The 20,829-nt window shown below is 42.1% G+C and overlaps 1 protein-coding gene across 2 annotated transcripts in view; it reads right to left on the bottom strand.

Moving 5' to 3' along the window:
• The window catches only part of LOC128697316 (centromere-associated protein E-like), a 570,758-nt gene that overhangs the window by 378,562 nt on the left and 171,367 nt on the right, over positions 1-20,829 (bottom strand). The window lies entirely within an intron of this gene.

Genomic DNA, 20,829 nt, shown 5'->3' with positions numbered 1-20,829 from the left:
CCCACATCCACTCACTTACGAATCTTAGCTTGAATGAGAAAACTTGGGAGTTTGTTCCACTCATCCACAACTCTATTACCAAACCAGTGCTTTCCTATATCCTTCCTGAATCTGAATTTTTCCAACTTAACCCTTTCAGGGTTTCGGCCATACTAGTATGGTTTACGCACTAAGGTTTTTGACGTATTAGTACACCTAAATTCTAGCGCCCTCAAATCTAGCGAGAGAAAGCTGGTAGGCCTACATATGAAAGAATGGGTCTATGTGGTCAGTGTGCATGGTATAAAAATATCCTGCAGCACACAGTGCGTAATGAGAAAAAAGAAAACTTTGACTGTGTTTTTGGATTAAACCAACGACTTTGCACTGTATTTTCGCATGGTATTTATTGTTGTATTCTAGTTTTCCTGGTCTCATTGTATAGAATGTAAGAATGGAAGACATATTACAGAAATTGAGATGATTTTGACTGGTTTTACAAAGAAAAGTACCTTGAAATTGTGCTCAAAGCAGCAGAAATGTTTGATTTTTACCAAATTTCAAAAGTAAACAAATTATGCTATGTGTCCAATACACATCAACTGGTGAGTCTAATATTCTTTCAAAAGTGTGCTGATATTATTTATACCATTTCTACACTAATGCAGTAGTCTGCATAACAGTAAATCTTCTATTTTTTTGTGAGAATAAAAATTCAAAGTGGAAAGCAAAAGAATGTAAGAGGGGCATGGAGACATGAATAATGAACAGAGTAAATGTTATTTCAGTGCCAGGAATGTCGTTGTTGTTTATTCTGGACCCTATTCGGAAATTGGCATCTTGAAAATGGAGAGTTAGAGGTATTGGGAAGATGGAGGGAATATTTTGAGGAATTGTTAAATGTTGATGAAGATAGGGAAGCTGTGATTTCGTGTATAGGGCAAGGAGGAATAACATCTTGTAGGAGTGAGGAAGAGCCAGTTGTGAGTGTGGGGGAAGTTCGTGAGGCAGTAGGTAAAATGAAAGGGGGTAAGGCAGCCGGGATTGATGGGATAAAGATAGAAATGTTAAAAGCAGGTGGGGATATAGTTTTGGAGTGGTTGGTGCAATTATTTAATAAATGTATGGAAGAGGGTAAGGTACCTAGGGATTGGCAGAGAGCATGCATAGTTCCTTTGTATAAAGGCAAAGGGGACAAAAGAGAGTGCAAAAATTATAGGGGGATAAGTCTGTTGAGTATACCTGGTAAAGTGTATGGTAGAGTTATTATTGAAAGAATTAAAAGTAAGACGGAGAATAGGATAGCAGATGAACAAGGAGGCTTTAGGAAAGGTAGGGGGTGTGTGGACCAGGTGTTTACAGTGAAACATATAAGTGAACAGTATTTAGATAAGGCTAAAGAGGTCTTTGTGGCATTTATGGATTTGGAAAAGGCGTATGACAGGGTGGATAGGGGGGCAATGTGGCAGATGTTGCAGGTGTATGGTGTAGGAGGTAGGTTACTGAAAGCAGTGAAGAGTTTTTACGAGGATAGTGAGGCTCAAGTTAGAGTATGTAGGAAAGAGGGAAATTATTTCCCAGTAAAAGTAGGCCTTAGACAAGGATGTGTGATGTCACCGTGGTTGTTTAATATATTTATAGATGGGGTTGTAAGAGAAGTAAATGCGAGGGTCTTGACAAGAGGCGTGGAGTTAAAAGATAAAGAATCACACATAAAGTGGGAGTTGTCACAGTTGCTCTTTGCTGATGACACTGTGCTCTTGGGAGATTCTGAAGAGAAGTTGCAGAGATTGGTGGATGAATTTGGTAGGGTGTGCAAAAGAAGAAAATTAAAAGTGAATACAGGAAAGAGTAAGGTTATGAGGATAACAAAAATATTAGGTGATGAAAGATTGGATATCAGATTGGAGGGAGAGAGTATGGAGGAGGTGAATGTATTCAGATATTTGGGAGTGGACGTGTCAGCGGATGGGTCTATGAAGGATGAGGTGAATCATAGAATTGATGAGGGGAAAAGGGTGAGTGGTGCACTTAGGAGTCTGTGGAGACAAAGAACTTTGTCCTTGGAGGCAAAGAGGGGAATGTATGAGAGTATAGTTTTACCAACACTCTTATATGGGTGTGAAGCATGGGTGATGAATGTTGCAGCGAGGAGAAGGCTGGAGGCAGTGGAGATGTCATGTCTGAGGGCAATGTGTGGTGTGAATATAATGCAGAGAATTCGTAGTTTGGAAGTTAGGAGGAGGTGCGGGATTACCAAAACTGTTGTCCAGAGGGCTGAGGAAGGGTTGTTGAGGTGGTTCGGACATGTAGAGAGAATGGAGCGAAACAGAATGACTTCAAGAGTGTATCAGTCTGTAGTGGAAGGAAGGCGGGGTAGGGGTCGGCCTAGGAAAGGTTGGAGGGAGGGGGTAAAGGAGGTTTTGTGTGCGAGGGGCTTGGACTTCCAGCAGGCGTGCGTGAGCGTGTTTGATAGGAGTGAATGGAGACGAATGGTTTTTAATACTTGACGTGCTGTTGGAGTGTGAGCAAAGTAACATTTATGAAGGGGTTCAGGGAAACCGGCAGGCCGGACTTGAGTCCTGGAGATGGGAAGTACAGTGCCTGCACTCTGAAGGAGGGGTGTTAATGTTGCAGTTTAAAAACTGTAGTGTAAAGCACCCTTCTGGCAAGACAGTGATGGAGTGAATGATGGTGAAAGTTTTTCTTTTTCGGGCCACCCTGCCTTGGTGGGAATCGGCCAGTGTGATAATAAAAAAAAAAAATAATAATATATATATTTATTATTTTTTATTATTAACACACTGGCCGATTCCCACCAAGGCAGGGTGGCCCGAAAAAGAAAAACTTTCACCATCATTCACTCCATCACTGTCTTGCCAGAAGGGTGCTTTACACTACAGTTTTTAAACTGCAACATTAACACCCCTCCTTCAGAGTGCAGGCACTGTACTTCCCATCTCCAGGACTCAAGTCCGGCCTGCCGGTTTCCCTGAATCCCTTCATAAATGTTACTTTGCTCACACTCCAACAGCACGTCAAGTATTAAAAACCATTTGTCTCCATTCACTCCTATCAAACACGCTCACGCATGCCTGCTGGAAGTCCAAGCCCCTCGCACACAAAACCTCCTTTACCCCCTCCCTCCAACCTTTCCTAGGCCGACCCCTACCCCGCCTTCCTTCCACTACAGACTGATACACTCTTGAAGTCATTCTGTTTCGCTCCATTCTCTCTACATGTCCGAACCACCTCAACAACCCTTCCTCAGCCCTCTGGACAACAGTTTTGGTAATCCCGCACCTCCTCCTAACTTCCAAACTACGAATTCTCTGCATTATATTCACACCACACATTGCCCTCAGACATGACATCTCCACTGCCTCCAGCCTTCTCCTCGCTGCAACATTCATCACCCATGCTTCACACCCATATAAGAGCGTTGGTAAAACTATACTCTCATACATTCCCCTCTTTGCCTCCAAGGACAAAGTTCTTTGTCTCCACAGACTCCTAAGTGCACCGCTCACCCTTTTCCCCTCATCAATTCTATGATTCACCTCATCTTTCATAGACCCATCCGCTGACACGTCCACTCCCAAATATCTGAATACATTCACCTCCTCCATACTCTCTCCCTCCAATCTGATATCCAATCTTTCATCACCTAATCTTTTTGTTATCCTCATAACCTTACTCTTTCCTGTATTCACTTTTAATTTTCTTCTTTTGCATACCCTACCAAATTCATCCACCAACCTCTGCAACTTCTCTTCAGAATCTCCCAAGAGCACAGTGTCATCAGCAAAGAGCAACTGTGACAACTCCCACTTTATGTGTGATTCTTTATCTTTTAACTCCACGCCTCTTGCCAAGACCCTCGCATTTACTTCTCTTACAACCCCATCTATAAATATATTAAACAACCACGGTGACATCACACATCCTTGTCTAAGGCCTACTTTTACTGGGAAATAATCTCCCTCTTTCCTACATACTCTAACTTGAGCCTCACTATCCTCGTAAAAACTCTTCACTGCTTTCAGTAACCTACCTCCTACACCATACACCTGCAACATCTGCCACATTGCCCCCCTATCCACCCTGTCATACGCCTTTTCCAAATCCATAAATGCCACAAAAACCTCTTTAGCCTTATCTAAATACTGTTCACTTATATGTTTCACTGTAAACACCTGGTCCACACACCCCCTACCTTTCCTAAAGCCTCCTTGTTCATCTGCTATCCTATTCTCCGTCTTACTCTTAATTCTTTCAATAATAACTCTACCATACACTTTACCAGGTATACTCAACAGACTTATCCCCCTATAATTTTTGCACTCTCTTTTGTCCCCTTTGCCTTTATACAAAGGAACTATGCATGCTCTCTGCCAATCCCTAGGTACCTTACCCTCTTCCATACATTTATTAAATAATTGCACCAACCACTCCAAAACTATATCCCCACCTGCTTTTAACATTTCTATCTTTATCCCATCAATCCCAGCTGCCTTACCCCCTTTCATTTTACCTACTGCCTCACGAACTTCCCCCACACTCACAACTGGCTCTTCCTCACTCCTACAAGATGTTATTCCTCCTTGCCCTATACACGAAATCACAGCTTCCCTATCTTCATCAACATTTAACAATTCCTCAAAATATTCCCTCCATCTTCCCAATACCTCTAACTCTCCATTTAATAACTCTCCTCTCCTATTTTTAACTGACAAATCCATTTGTTCTCTAGGCTTCCTTAACTTGTTAATCTCACTCCAAAACTTTTTCTTATTTTCAACAAAATTTGTTGATAACATCTCACCCACTCTCTCATTTGCTCTCTTTTTACATTGCTTCACCACTCTCTTAACCTCTCTCTTTTTCTCCATATACTCTTCCCTCCTTGCATCACTTCTACTTTGTAAAAACTTCTCATATGCTAACTTTTTCTCCCTTACTACTCTCTTTACATCATCATTCCACCAATCGCTCCTCTTCCCTCCCGCACCCACTTTCCTGTAACCACAAACTTCTGCTGAACACTCTAACACTACATTTTTAAACCTACCCCATACCTCTTCGACCCCATTGCCTATGCTCTCATTAGCCCATCTATCCTCCAATAGCTGTTTATATCTTACCCTAACTGCCTCCTCTTTTAGTTTATAAACCTTCACCTCTCTCTTCCCTGATGCTTCTATTCTCCTTGTATCCCATCTACCTTTTACTCTCAGTGTAGCTACAACTAAAAAGTGATCTGATATATCTGTGGCCCCTCTATAAACATGTACATCCTGAAGTCTACTCAACAGTCTTTTATCTACCAATACATAATCCAACAAACTACTGTCATTTCGCCCTACATCATATCTTGTATACTTATTTATCCTCTTTTTCTTAAAATATGTATTACCTATAACTAAACCCCTTTCTATACAAAGTTCAATCAAAGGGCTCCCATTATCATTTACACCTGGCACCCCAAACTTACCTACCACACCCTCTCTAAAAGTTTCTCCTACTTTAGCATTCAGGTCCCCTACCACAATTACTCTCTCACTTGGTTCAAAGGTTCCTATACATTCACTTAACATCTCCCAAAATCTCTCTCTCTCCTCTACATTCCTCTCTTCTCCAGGTGCATACACGCTTATTATGACCCACTTTTCGCATCCAACCTTTACTTTAATCCACATAATCCTTGAATTTACACATTCATATTCTCTTTTCTCCTTCCATAACTGATCCTTCAACATTACTGCTACCCCTTCCTTAGCTCTAACTCTCTCAGATACTCCGGATTTAATCCCATTTATTTCCCCCCACATAAAACTCCCCTACCCCCTTCAGCTGTGTTTCACTTAGGGCCAGGACATCCAACTTCTTTTCATTCAAAACATCAGAAGTCATCTGTTTCTTGTCATCCGCACTACATCCACGCACATTCTAGCATCCCAGTTTTATAAAGTTTTTCTTCTTCTCTTTTTTAGTAAATGTTTACAGGAGAAGGGGTTACTAGCCCATTGCTCCCGGCATTTTAGTTGCCTCAGATACCTTAGTGAAAATAGTTAATAAATTCGTGAGGCAGGAATGCCCCTTTATAAAATCATGATGAGATTTTTTGATTAATTTATGCTTTTCAAGATGGCTATGAACTGCCTCGGCAATTATTGATTCCATAAATTTTCCCACTATGGAGGTTAGGCATATTGGTCTACAGTTCGAACCTAAGGACCTATCACCTGCTTCGAAAATAGGTATCATATTTGCCATTTTTCACTTATTTGGCACCATGCCAGTTTGTAGTGATATGTTGAAAAGATTGACCAAATGTTCGCCAAGCTCCTCTTTACATTCCTTTAAAACCCTTGTGTACAGTTTAACAGGGCCTGGGCATTTGTTAGGTTTTAATTTATCTATTTGCCTATGGACCATGTCACTTGTGACATTCATCATGCATAGGTTATCATCATCCTGTTCTACATAATTTATTATTTCTGGAATACTGCTAGTATCTTCCTCTGTACAAACTGAGAGGAAGCATGTGTTAAAAATTCTACAAATTTCCTTATCACTGTCCATTAGCTGACCCGAGTAACTTTTGAGTGGGCCTACCTTGTCTCTTATCTTGCTTCTGTACACCTGAAAGAATTCTTTTGGGTTAATCTTTGATTCTCTTGCAACTCTAACCTCATAATCTCTTTTTGCTTTAATTATTCCCTTTTTTATTTCTCTTTTTCACTGAATGTATTGATTTCTTAATTGTCCATGTCCTCTCTTGATTTGCCTGTATATGCCTCTCTTTTGACCATTGAGACGTTTTAATCTATTGTTCATCCATTTAGGATCATTTTTCTTTCATCTTATTTCCCTATTTAGAAAATAAGTTTTCCGAGCAGCTGGAACTATGCCCTGGAAAACGTCATATCGGCAGTCATCACCTCCTACCTGACACACAGTCAGGTGATGCAAACCACAACAGTCCACTAACACCCAGGATGTGACCAACAGCAGTCAACTAACACCCTGGATGCTACCCACACCAATCTATAAACACCCAGGATGCGACCACACCAATCCATTAAAACCCAAGATGCGAGTTTACCTGGAGAGAGTTAACACCCAGGGGGTCAACGCCCCCGGATGGCCCACAGCACCACTAATAGCCAGGATCTGTGACCAGGCCTCCTGGTGGATCAGAGAGCCTGATCAACCAGGCTGTTGCTGCTGGCTGCACGCAAACCAACGTACGAGCCACAGCCCGGCTGATCAGGAACTGACTTTAGGTGCTTGTCCAGTGCCAGCTTGAAGACTGCCAGGGGTCTGTTGGTAATCCCCCTTATGTGTGCTGGGAGGCAGTTGAACAGTCTTGGGCCCCTGACACTTATTGTATGGTCTCTTAACGTGCTAGTGACACCCCTGCTTTTTCATTGGGGGGATGGTGCATCGTCTGCCAAGTCTTTTGCTTTCGTAGTGAGTGATTTTCATGTGCAAGTTCGGTACTAGTCCCTCTAGGATTTTCCAGGTGTATATAATCATGTATCTCTCCCTCCTGCGTTCCAGGGAATACAGGTTTAGGAACCTCAAGCGCTCCCAGTAATTGAGGTGTTTTATCTCCGTTATGCGCGCCGTGAAAGTTCTCTGTACATTTTCTAGGTCGGCAATTTCACCTGCCTTGAAAGGTGCTGTTAGTGTGCAGCAATATTCCAGCCTAGATAGAACAAGTGACCTGAAGAGTGTCATCATGGGCTTGGCCTCCCTAGTTTTGAAGGTTCTCATTATCCATCCTGTCATTTTTCTAGCAGATGCGATTGATACAATGTTATGGTCCTTGAAGGTGAGATCCTCCGACATGATCACTCCCAGGTCTTTGACGTTGGTGTTTCGCTCTATTTTGTGGCCAGAATTTGTTTTGTACTCTGATGAAGATTTAATTTCCTCATGTTTACCATATCTGAGTAATTGAAATTTCTCATCGTTGAACTTCATATTGTTTTCTGCAGCCCACTGAAAGATTTGGTTGATGTCCGCCTGGAGCCTTGCAGTGTCTGCAATGGAAGACACTGTCATGCAGATTCGGGTGTCATCTGCAAAGGAAGACACGGTGCTGTGGCTGACATCCTTGTCTATGTCGGATATGAGGATGAGGAATAAGATGGGAGTGAGTACTGTGCCTTGTGGAACAGAGCTTTTCACCGTAGCTGCCTCGGACTTTACTCTGTTGACGACTACTCTCTGTGTTCTGTTAGTGAGGAAATTATAGATCCATCGACCGACTTTTCCTGTTATTCCTTTAGTACGCATTTTGTGCGCTATTACGCCATGGTCACACTTGTCGAAGGCTTTTGCAAAGTCTGTATATATTACATCTGCATTCTTTTTGTCTTCTAGTGCATTTAGGACCTTGTCGTAGTGATCCAATAGTTGAGACAGACAGGAGCGACCTGTTCTAAACCCATGTTGCCCTGGGTTGTGTAACTGATGGGTTTCTAGATGGGTGGTGATCTTGCTTCTTAGGACCCTTTCAAAGATTTTTATGATATGGGATGTTAGTGCTATTGGTCTGTAGTTCTTTGCTGTTGCTTTACTGCCCCCTTTGTGGAGTGGGGCTATGTCTGTTGTTTTTAGTAACTGTGGGACGACCCCCGTGTCCATGCTCCCTCTCCATAGGATGGAAAAGGCTCGTGATAGGGGCTTCTTGCAGTTCTTGATGAACACAGAGTTCCATGAGTCTGGCCCTGGGGCAGAGTGCATGGGCATGTCATTTATCGCCTGTTCGAAGTCATTTGGCATCAGGATAACATCGGATAGGCTTGTGTTAATCAAATTTTGTGGCTCTCTCATAAAAAATTCATTTTGATCTTCGACTCTCAGTCTGGTTAGTGGCTTGCTAAAAACTGAGTCATATTGGGACTTGAGTAGCTCACTCATTTCCTTGCTGTCATCTGTGTAGGACCCATCTTGTTTAAGTAGGGGCCCAATACTGGACGTTGTTCTCGATTTTGATTTGGCATAGGAGAAGAAATACTTTGGGTTTCTTTCGATTTCATTTATGGCTTTTAGTTCTTCCCGCGATTCCTGACTCCTAAAGGATTCTTTTAGCTTAAGTTCGATGCTTGCTATTTCTCTGACCAGTGTCTCCCTACGCATTTCAGATATATTGACCTCTTTTAGCCGCTCTGTTATTCTTTTCCGTCGCCTGTAAAGGGAGCGCCTGTCTCTTTCTATTTTACATCTACTCCTCCTTTTTCTTAGAGGAATAAGCCTTGTGCATACATCGAGTGCCACTGAGTTAATCTGTTCTAGGCATAAGTTGGGGTCTGTGTTGCTTAGTATATCTTCCCAGCTTATATCGGTTAGGACTTGGTTTACTTGGTCCCACTTTATGTTTTTGTTATTGAAGTTGAATTTGGTGAATGCTCCCTCGTGACTAGTCTCATTATGTCGGTCTGGGGCTCCACGCATACATGTCTGAACCTCAATTATGTTGTGATCTGAGTATATTTTTTTGATATGGTGACATTTCTTATCAGATCATCATTGTTAGTGAAGATGAGGTCTAGTGTATTCTCCAGTCTAGTAGGCTCTATTATTTGCTGGTTTAAATTGAATTTTGTGCAGAGATTTAAAAGCTCGTGTGAGTGTGAGTTTTCATCAGAGCTGCCTCCTGGTGTTATTACTGCAACAATATTATTTGCTATATTCCTCCATTTTAGGTGCCTTAAGTTGAAATCCCCCAGGAGCAAGATGTTGGGTGCAGGAGCTGGAAGATTTTCCAGACAGTGGTCAATTTTTAACAGCTGTTCCTGGAATTGCTGGGATGTTGCATCCGGAGGCTTGTAGACTACCACAATGACTAGGTTTTGGTTCTCGACCTTTACTGCTAAAACTTCCACTACATCATTTGAGGCATTAAGCAGTTCTGTGCAAACAAGTGACTCTGCAATGTACAGGCCAACCCCCCCCCCCCTTTTGCCTGTTCACTCTGTCACATCTGTATAGGTTGTAACCTGGGATCCATATTTCGTTGTCCAAGTGATCCTTTATGTGGGTCTCAGTGAAAGCCGCGAACATTGCCTTTGCCTCTGCAAGCAGTCCACGGATGAAAGGTATTTTGTTGTTTGTTGCTGGCTTTAGACCCTGTATATTTGCAAAGAAGAATGTTATCGGACTGGTGGTATTGTTGGTACTGGGGGGGAATTTTTTTTCCGGCATTAGTATCTGTATCTGTTGGTTTGGAGTGGAGGCCATCGACTGTGGTTCCACTCCAGGAATGACTGGATTTGGTGTACGATTTCTGCCATTTCCTGCCAGTTTTTTTTCCTTCCTGGCACTAAAAAACTCTCCCTCTTGAGTGGCTGTGGCTACCCAGGTTTTCCCATGGCCTGGATGTTTTGTATCTTTTTGTCCCCTTTAGATGGTATGCCTGGCAATTTAAGTTATAGCACAGTCTTTCCTGTACTGAAAAGGTACACAGTTCAGGGTGAAAAAGCTTACAGGAAGGGAGTTTGCATTTTCCTGTTGTCATATGGGCATGGCATTTTCTAGGGTGGTCATAGTTGCACGTCCCATCTGTTTTTCCAGATTTCCCATGCCAGCAGATACCAAGTGCATAGTATGTGCACAGGCTTGGTTTCCGTTTGCCTTGGGTTTCTGTGACTGTATTCCCTGTTGGTGCATGTTTCCCTGTCTTACTTCTATCCTCCCTAGCACCAACAATGGAGCTCCCACCAGTTGTTTTTGGTAATATATCCTCACTATTGCTAGTGGAGTCCTCTTGTTTGCTATTTCCTGTGGTATTTCTAGTTTGCAATATTGGTTTTATCTTATCTTTGACTACACTTGTTTCCCTACTATGGCTCCTGTCCTCTATGAGGTCATTTATATGTATTCCTTCCTGCGTATAATTCCCGACTACCTGGACAATATCTCCAGCTTCACCATTACTGTCTCCCAGGACAGCATCTCCAGCTTCACCATTATTGTCTCCCAGGACAGCACCTCCAGCTTCACCATTACTGTCTCCCAGGACAGCACCTCCAGCTTTACCATTACTGTCTCCCAGGACAGCACTATCAGCCCCATTAACACCCCATTAACACTTAGGATGCCACCCACAGCAGTCCACTAATACACAGGATGCAACCCTCATCAGCCCACCAACACCCAGGGTGCAAACCGTACCAGTCCACTAACACTCAGGATGCAACCCGCACTAGCCCACTAACACACAAGATGTGACCCACACCAGTTCACTAACACCCAGGATGCGACTAACAGCTGTCCACTAACACCCAGGATGTAACCCACACCAGTCAACTAACAGCCAGGATGCAACCCACAGAAGTCCAATAACACCCTGGATGTGACCAACACCAGTCCACTAACAGACAGGATGCAACAAACAGCAGTCCACTAACACCCAGGATGCAACCCACAGCAGACCACTAACACCCTGGATGTAACCCACACAAATCCACTAACAACCACGATGTGACCCACAGCAGTCAACTAACACCCAGGATGCATCGCACAGCAGTCGACTGACACCCAGGATGCGACCCGCACAAGTCGTCTACCACTCATCATGCAACACACAACAGTCCACTAACTCCCAGGATGCAACCCACACCAGTCTACTAACACCCAGGATGCAACCCCCACTAGCCCACTAAAACCCAGCATATACCCACACCAGTCAACTAACACCCAGGATGCGATGCACAGCAGTCCACTAACACCCTGGATGCAACCCTCACCAGTCAACTAACACCCAGGATGTGACCCGCACCAGTCGATTACCACCCAGGATTTGACCAACAGCAGTCCACTAACACCCAGTATGCAACCCATACCAGCCCGTTAACAACCAGGATGCAACCCACACCAGTTCACTAATACCCAGGATGTAACCCACATCACTTGACTAATACCCAGGATGTGACACACAGTAGTCCACTAACACTCAGGATGTGACCCACACCAGTTGACTACCACCCAGGATGCAACCCACACCATTCTTCTGAAAGAGAAAATGACCAACAGCAGTCCACTAACACGCAGGATGCGACCTACACAAGTCACCTTTGCCTTAACATACATAGTGATGACCTAAAGGATTGCAAACTGATGGGCTACCAAGCAGGTAAAAAAAAGTGCTGTTAAAATTCCAAACTAGCCTACAAAGAAACAACCTACTAAAAACATCTATTTCTATGAAAACTGATGTTTACATCAATGAATGCCTTACCAAAACAAGACTAAACCTCCTTTATCAGCTAAGAAAATTACACTATGCCCCAAAAATCCACCAGTGATTTGTGAGGGATGGAAAAATTGCAGTTAGGAAACAGCCCACTGGGAAGAGATACTTCATCTCTACAGAACACAACCTTAAAACATTCCTAAGTGAGGCTGGACTAACAGAATCAGAGTAAAGTGCAGATAATACCCACAGTCCACTGTTAGTGTTATATTGTCATAAAAATTGTTCCCCCCTAAATTTCCAATACCCCAACTACTTTTGAATGTCACTGTTGTACTCAATTACCATTCTACCTCATAATCTTAATCTCTTGGGAGATTCTGAAGAGAAGTTGCAGAGATTGGTGGATGAATTTGGTAGGGTGTGCAAAAGAAGAAAATTAAAGGTGAATACAGGAAAGAGTAAGGTTATGAGGATAACAAAAAGATTAGGTGATGAAAGATTGAATATCAGATTGGAGGGAGAGAGTATGGAGGAGGTGAATGTATTCAGATATTTGGGAGTGGACGTGTCAGCGGATGGATCAATGAAAGATGAGGTGAATCATAGAATTGATGAGGGAAAAAGAGTGAGTGGTGCACTTAGGAGTCTGTGGAGACAAAGAACTTTGTCCTTGGAGGCAAAGAGGGGAATGTATGAGAGTATAGTTTTACCAACGCTCTTATATGGGTGTGAAGCATGGGTGATGAATGTTGCAGCGAGGAGAAGGCTGGAGGCAGTGGAGATGTCATGTCTGAGGGCAATGTGTGGTGTGAATATAATGCAGAGAATTCGTAGTTTGGAAGTTAGGAGGAGGTGCGGGATTACCAAAACTGTTGTCCAGAGGGCTTAGGAGGGGTTGTTGATCTACAGAATCTATCTCCTTTTTTACATCTTACCACTTCACTGTTCTATCTTATTTTATTTGAAACTAACCATAGCTTGTCCTCAATTAGTCTACCTCACTTTAAGAAATACTCTATTGCCCAATTTTATTTTAAAATCTCCATTATTGCCCAATTTTACTTCAAACTATATTGACCAACCGTATTGTAAACTTTTCATCTTATTATTGCACTATTCTAATCTAGAGTTAATTACCCAATCTTTACTTGCCCAGTTTTACTTTATACTTTATTGCCCTATTCATTTTAAACTTTTATTATTGCCCTTTTTATTTGTAAAGCTTATTACCCAATTTTATTATAAACTTTTTATAACTGCCCTATTCTATTTCAAACTTTATCACCCAACTTTATTTTACTTTTCTTAACCTTTTGTAACCAAATTTTTTTGTTTTTAAACTAGTATTTTCAACTACAACTTTTATATTATCCTGTCTACCATCTTACTAGCATATTATAACCAAGACATTGCCATTTTTATTTTTATTATTCTTTTGCTACCTTAACTTGTGTATTTTATCTTGTCAATTTAAATCTAGTTATACTCTAGTTCTTGTAAACAACTTATATAAGACCTTAGTGCAATTACAATTGAGAGTCTTGTGCCATTTTTATATTATTAGATTAAACCTAGTTGTACTATAGCTCATTCTAGCTCAATACATAGACAATACCAAATTCATTTTATTAGACCTTAGTGCAATTACAAGTGAGAGTCTGGTGCTATTTTTAATTTGTATTTTTATATTATTAGTTTATACCTAGTTGTACTTTAGCTCATTCCAGCACAACACATAGACAACATCAACTTCATTATGTGTATTAGTGACTATACTCTATATGACCAAAATGCTTTAGCTATATACTTGTCCAAACTTCCCACCACTACAGATATCAGTACTAGAACTCAACACACAACTCAGGATATAAATAACCATAATTTAAACCTAGAAGATGATTGATCACGTTGACCCTGATCTAAACCTCCATAATCTGACACCCAATCAAAACCTATTGGAAAGTAACTGCCTTTATTACACAGCATCACAAGCCAGCACTATCCTAAACAATGCTAAAAGTCTATCAGTTCTTAACTACAACATCAGGTCCTTAAGCAAACACTATGATGACCTCCTGGCACTCCTTGAATCACTAAAGACACCCTTCTCCTGCATTATTCTTACTGAGACCTGGCTTAAGCAGGACACAATAGATATCTACCCTCTACCAGGATACACAGCAATCCACAACTGCAGACCATACCAAGTTGGGGGTGGTATTGCAATCTATTACTCTAACCAATTATCTTGTATTAGCACCACTTGCTTTAGTGATGAATATGGGGAATACATTTTTGCTAATTTTACTGTAAAAAACCTTAAGACGCCTATAACAATCGGTGCCATTTACCGGATACCCCACACAAACATCCCAAATTTCAGTGAGAAATTAAAGGCACTAATAACAAACAGACAAATGAATAAGCACCACCTTCTCTTAGCTGGAGACTTCAACATCAACCTTGGCCTACTAGATGATCAGCCTGTAACTGATTTCATCAACAATATGAACAACACACTTCTCATACCAACAATAACTAAACCAACCAGGCTCACTGAGACAAGTGCAACCATAATAGACCACATATGGACCAATATACTAGCCCCCCTTAAATCAGGGATAATCACAGATAGCACTACAGACCACTACCCTACCTTCCTCTTGACAAACATTAGTAAACCACCACTTGAATACAACAAAGTTTCATTTAGACTCCATGACGAGGCCTCAATAAGGAAGTTCACAGCTGACCTAGAGACTGTTGACTGGCCTACAGAATTCTCCAAGGCCAATGGTATTGATGACTGGACAGACATTTTTCTTAACAAATTACTTAGACTATACAACAAACATTGTCCTATAAAAACGAAACAGATCACAAACAAACGGCTTGGTTGCCCATGGCTAACCAGCACCATTCTGAAATCCATTGATAAGAAACACCAATATGAAAAGCAATATAGACAGGGCTTAATACACAAAGATATTCTTAAACACTATTCATCAGTTCTCACCAAAGTAATAAAGAAAGCCAAACAACTATACTACTCCAGCAGATTCACTGACACAAGAGGAGATATAAAAAAGACCTGGAAAACACTCTCCCAGATTCTAGGGACCCACAAACTGAAAAAAAAACAAGAATATTGTCCTAACTAAACCTAATGAAACACCACTGCATCCCACTGACACAGCTAACAAGATAAACGACTTCTTCTCAACCATAGGATCTAATCTCGCCAATAAAATCCCACGTACCAATGCCCATGCCGGGGACTACCTAGATGGGAATTTCCCAAATTCCTTCTATCTTGTACCAACTGAGCCCACGGAAGTCACCGAGATTATAAAGTCACTTAAAAATAACTCAGGGAATCTGTCTCATGTCCCACCATTATTGTACAAGCGAGCGGCCCATGTCCTTTCGCATGCTATTTCATTACTTTTTAACAAGTCACTAGAAACTAGCACCTTCCCGAAACTACTCAAGACAGCAAGGGTTACACCAATACATAAAGGTGGTGACCCTACAGATTTAAACAACTATAGGCCAATATCAAACTTACCATTGCTATCCAAAATCTTTGAGAAACTCGTGCACAGGAGACTATATTCATTTATAACGGCACAAAACATACTCAACCCCTGCCAATTTGGATTCAGGAAAAATAAAAGCACTAATGATGCAATTATAAAAATGCTAGATCTGCTTTACACAGCATTGGAAAATAAGGAATATCCACTAGGAATTTTTATTGACCTAAGAAAAGCTTTTGACACAGTAGACCACGGCATCCTACTCCACAAACTTGACCATTATGGTATAAGAGGCCATGCGCTTGCATATTTCAAATCCTACCTTACTAATAGGTATCAGTATGTCACCATTAAAGACACAGCATCATCAACACGGCCACTTGATACTGGAGTTCCGCAGGGAAGTGTCCTTGGTCCCCTGCTCTTCCTCATATACATCAATGATCTTCCAAACATATCCCAACACCTGAACCCCATTCTCTTTGCTGACGACACGACTTATGTCATCTCTCACCCTAATCTTGCCACCCTCAACACCATTGTTAACGAGGAGCTGCTCAAAATATCGACTTGGATGACAGCCAATAAACTTACGCTTAACACTGACAAAACCTACTATATTATGTTTGGTAGCAGAGCAGGAGTTGCGCAAATTAACATTAAGATCGACAACACTCTAATTGCCAGACATAATGAGGGCAAATTCCTAGGCCTATACCTCGACAACAACCTGAATTTCAGCACCCATATCCAACACATAACCAAAAAAGTATCCAAAACGGTTGGGATCCTCTCCAAGATACGATACTACGTGCCGCAAAATGCCCTTCTCACACTATACCACTCACTTATTTATCCATACCTCACCTATGCTATTTGTGCTTGGGGATCAACTGCAGCAACACACCTAAAGCCAATAATAACCCAACAAAAAGCCGCAGTAAGAATAATCACTAAATCCCATCCCTGGCAACACACCCCCCCACTCTTCATAGATCTAAACTTACTCCCTGTTCAGTACATCCACACTTACTACTGTGCAATCTACATCTACAGGACCTTAAATTCCAATATTAACCTTGACCTAAAATGCTTTCTTGATAGTTGTGACAGAACCCACAGGCATAACACCAGACACAAACATCTCTATGACATTCCCCGTGTCCGACTAAACCTTTACAAAAATTCAATGTATGTCAAAGGCCCTAAAATCTGGAACACCCTACCTGAAAACTCTAGAACTGCAGACACATTCATCACCTTCAAAACTACCATTAGAAAACATCTTATCTCCCTGATACACCCCGTCAACTAATTACATGAATACCACCTGGTGGTTCACACTTACACTCACTCACCCATTTGACCATAAACACAGAAATATCAATCTTAATCTTAAAATAATGAATCCTAACTAGTCATAAGTTGGCCTGTGATACTCCAATACTGAAACTATGTATTGTGCCAAAACAAAAGCATTCACATTGCTAAACTCACAAACTAGTATTTAGTCACTTAGCCATAATACCAACTTACCTCATAATTTGTAATATTTTAAAGTTAAGAATTAATCTAAGTCTGCCCGAAATGCCTAGCCATGCTAGGTGTTCTAGTGGCCCTGTAATTAGTATTTTACTGTAAACCACACAATAACCAAATTCTGTAAACTCAGCATTGTAATCCTTATAGAGAATAAACTTGATAGAGAATAAACTTGATGATTTCTTCTGGATACTCTTCTTGGCTAACATATCAACTTTATCATGAAGGAGTAATCCAATGTGTGATGGGATCCATAGCAATTGTACATTAATTCCTTTGTCCCTAATTTTTGAGTATCTATACCTGGCTTCCCCAATGAGCATGTTGTTGGAGTCATTATATGAGTCAAGAGCCTTCAATGATGACATAGAATCAGTAATGATGATAGAGTCAAGCTCAGTGTCATAGGTTAGCTTTAGCGCCATTAGGATTGCAAACAATTCAGTTTGCAGTGTAGACGCCCAGTTGTTAATTCTTATGCCTAACTCAACAAATTTATTATCGTTCTTAACTAGGGAGGTGGCAACAAGAGCAGATGCAGCCCTGCCAGAAGACTCCTGTTTAGATCCATCAGTGTATATAACTTGTGATAACTTATTACTACCAGCTAGGCGAGAAATTTCTTCTTGAGCAGTTGCTCTAACAAGAGATTTAAGGAAGGGATTACTAGCAATGAGCTTCTTGGGAGGGACTTGTAGGTATGTGATATTAAATGAACACATCTTCCATGGAGGGGTGAAATGCTCTTGTTGCCTACAGTGATACAGTTCATGCAGGTTATAAAACTTAATGCAATTGCACGTTTTCACAATCCATTTAGATCTGTGTGTATTTACCTCTAGACACTTGGTAAGATTCACTGTGACAGTGTCTGGTTCGTTTCTCAACATTCTAATACCGAGTACAGTGTTAATTTCAACAATCCTATCACTGATACTAGAAATACCAAGCTCCTTCCTCATGTTAAGAACTTTTGTAGATCTGGGACAGCCAAGAATAATCCTGAGAGCTTCATTTTGCATTAACTCCAAGGGTCGGAGAGAACTTTCTCTAGCTAATATCAACATGGGAGCAGCATAATCAATTAAGGACCTAACATAGGCTATGTACATCATTCTCACGATTCTCACATTAGCACCATAGTTGGGATTGTAGCCAGCAACAGCTTTGAGAGCATTTAGCCTAGCTTTACATTTCTTGTTTAGTTGTGGTATAGTGGATTTGTTAAAGGGTACATCTACACCAAGATATCTGTAAGTTTTAACGTAGCTAATGATTTCACCCTGCAAATAGATGGGTGGGGGATGTCGTTTGCTTGTTAATATCTTTGTTTTAGAGGAAGATATTATGAGGCCTAGTCGATTACAAATTGCTTGAACTTCATTAAGAATGGTATTCATCTTCTTATGCCCTGTTGTATGGATCATGATATCATCAGCATAGCTTATAGCTATATGTTTAGGTGAGGCAGGTAGAGCATTTAGGAGAGCATTAATCAGAATATTAAATAGCATGGGACTAAGAACTCCTCCCTGCGGTGTACCTAAAGACATTTCTTTAGAATCACTTCTGAAGCCTTGGTAAAGGACAGAGGATACTCTATTTGACAGGTATCCTATTATCCAGCAGAGTAAGCTACCACCAATATTCATTTTGGCTAGTTCATGTAGTATAACGGTTCTGTTCGCAATATCAAATGCAGATTTTAGATCAAGAAAAGTGGTAAAACTAGTAGAGGTGTGTGCAGTGAGAAAGGTGGAAATACAGTTCTGCACACTTTTACCTTTCATGAACCCATAGAGGTAGGGGGAAAGTTGATGTCTGATTCTGTAGTACAGTCTGTTAAGCATCATTCTTTCAAAAGTTTTACAAAGACAACTAGTTAAGGAGATCGGCCTAAATGTATCAGGCTGTTGGGGCTTAGGGATAGGCACAATGAGACTATTGGTCCAGGAAGTAGGAAGAACGCCCTCAATGTAACTGAGATTATACAGTGCCAACAAAGGGTTATCAGGCACGTGCCTTAGAGTTCTGAGAATATCATAGGTTATACCATCCTCTCCAGGAGCAGTTGATCGACCTTTGGTTAATGCATTATCTAATTCATACTCGGTAAAGAGGCAATCACTCTCATCAATATTTTGGCTCATAAAATTAATCAGTTTCAACATTTCTTCAGAAGACACCCAGGATGCCACTCACACCAGTCCACTAACACCCAGGATGTGACTCACACCAGTCCACTAACACCCAGGATGCGACTCACACCAGTCCACTAACACCCAGGATGTCCACTAACACCCAGACTCACACCAGTCCACTAACACCCAGGATGTGACTCACACCAGTCCACTAACACCCAGGATGCGACTCACACCAGTCCACTAACACCCAGGATGCCACTCACACCAGTCCACTAACACCCAGGATGCGACTCACACCAGTCCACTAAAACCCAGGATGCCACTGACCCACTAACACCAGGGATGTGACTAACACACACCAGTCCACTAACACCCAGGATGTGACTCACGCCAGTCCACTAACACCCAGGATGTCACACCACACCCGTCCACACCAGTCCAATAACACCCAGGATGCGACCCACACCAGTCCACTAACACCCAGGATGCGACCCACACCAGTCCACTAACACCCAGGATGTGACCCACACCAGTCCACTAACACCCAGGATGCGACCCACACCAGTCCACTAACACCCAGGATGCCACTCACACCAGTCCACTAACACCCAGGATGTGACCCACACCAGTCCACTAACACCCAGGATGCCACTCACACCAGTCCACTAACACCCAGGATGTGACCCACACCAGTCCACTAACACCCAGGATGCGACCCACACCAGTCCACTAACACCCAGGATGTGACTCACACCAGTCCACTAACACCCAGGATGTGACCCACACCAGTCCACTAACACCCAGGATGTGACTCAGACAGGTCCACTAACACCCAGGATGTGACCCACACCAGTCCACTAACACCCAGGATGTGACTCACACCAGTCCACTAACACCCAGGATGTGACTCACACCAGTCCACTAACACCCAGGATGTGACTCACACCAGTCCACTAACACCCAGGATGTGACCCACACCAGTCCACTAACACCCAGGATGTGACCCACACCAGTCCACTAACACCCAGGATGTGACCCACACCAGTCCACTAACACCCAGGATGCCACCCACACCAGTCCACTAACACCCAGGATGTGACTCACACCAGTCCACTAACACCCAGGATGCCACCCACACCAGTCCACTAACACCCAGGATGTGACCCACACCAGTCCACTAACACCCAGGATGTGACTCACACCAGTCCACTAACACCCAGGATGCCACCCACACCAGTCCACTAACACCCAGGATGTGACCCACACCAGTCCACTAACACCCAGGATGTGACTCACACCAGTCCACTAACACCCAGGATGCAACCCACACCAGTCCACTAACACCCAGGATGTGACTCACACCAGTCCACTAACACCCAGGATGTGACTCACACCAGTCCACTAACACCCAGGA

This window comes from Cherax quadricarinatus, chromosome 89 (genome assembly GCF_038502225.1).
Source record: "Cherax quadricarinatus isolate ZL_2023a chromosome 89, ASM3850222v1, whole genome shotgun sequence".
NCBI classification, from domain to species: domain Eukaryota; kingdom Metazoa; phylum Arthropoda; class Malacostraca; order Decapoda; family Parastacidae; genus Cherax; species Cherax quadricarinatus.
The sequence above is the reverse complement of the archived record's forward strand: the minus strand, read 5'-3'. Positions and strand labels throughout refer to the sequence as shown.